Source organism: Paramormyrops kingsleyae, chromosome 4 (genome assembly GCF_048594095.1).
Source record: "Paramormyrops kingsleyae isolate MSU_618 chromosome 4, PKINGS_0.4, whole genome shotgun sequence".
In the NCBI taxonomy this organism is placed as follows: Eukaryota; Metazoa; Chordata; class Actinopteri; order Osteoglossiformes; family Mormyridae; genus Paramormyrops; species Paramormyrops kingsleyae.
Window position 1 is genome coordinate 42960144 of NC_132800.1, and position 1266 is coordinate 42961409.

Genomic DNA, 1266 nt, shown 5'->3' on the forward strand with positions numbered 1-1266 from the left:
TAGGAAGGCTGGAACAGCATGGGAGGGTCGTGGTGGAAAGGCTGGAAATGGGAGGGTCGGCGTGGGAAGAGGGTGGTGGCGGAGCGGGGCCCCGGCACACACTCACATCAAAATGGTAATATGATTTTATGTTATCCACTAGTTATTATGGAGGCTCTGAATAGAAAACAATTGCTCGGAAACGGTATGTGCCTTGGGGTCCGTTTTAAAGCCTCCACGTACGGTCTCCCCAAATTCCTGTGTCGGCGATATTAAATAAAGAAAACGCACGTTACTGTATGTTATCTTAGTATCTGAGAACAGGAGACTTTTACACTGAGCTTACATTTCTTAAATTAAACACAATGTATTCAGTATGACGTAGGGCTTTCCGTTACAGTTCTGTTTACATGTATATCCCAAATCAACCAATATTTGTAAATAAAATAAATATGTCATTTGACTTTTGATCGTTTTGGTCAGCCGAGGTTTCCCCAATTGCTTATTAAATAAGGCCCTTCACTTTACCAAACGTCCCAGCTCTCCTTCTCTCTGCTGAAGTAAATGCATCTCTATGCATGTCGGCAAAATAAAAAACGGTGGCATTTTCTAAAGATTAGACAGTCTTTTCTTCCAGCAAATTATGCCCTGTTTAAACCGTGTATAGTTGTATCATAAAACAGTGATTGAATGCACTGGGCAAAAGCAGTGGGTAGTTATTAGAGGCACAATGTCACAGTGGGCCTGTGTTCAAAGTGGGATACCTCAGGGTTCAATTTTAGGACCACAATTGTTCCTAATTTACATTAATGATATTGACACCAATACATACAGTAAACCGGTTAAATTTGCAGACCACACCAAGGTGGGTGGTGTAGCAGATACTAAACTAGCAGCACAGAGGCTACAATGGGATCTGGATTTAATTAGCGACTGGGCTGGTACTTGGCAGATGAAATTTAACATAGATAAATGTAAGGTTATCCATGCAGGGAGCAGAAATATAAAGTACAGATATTGTATGGGTTTCACTGAGATAAAGGTAGCTGATCATGAGAAAGACTTCGGTGTGTATGTTGATGCTTCCATGTCCCACTTTCTCCAGTGTGGGGAAGCAATTAAAAAGGCCAATAAGATGTTAAGTTACATCTCTAGGTGTGTGGAGTTTAAGATTATAATTTTCCTTGGTAAGACCCCACCTAGAATATTGTGTGCTTGGTTTGGTCACCATACCTTAAAAAGGACATAATGTAGGGCTACAAGAATGATTCCTGGTCTTGAAGGAAT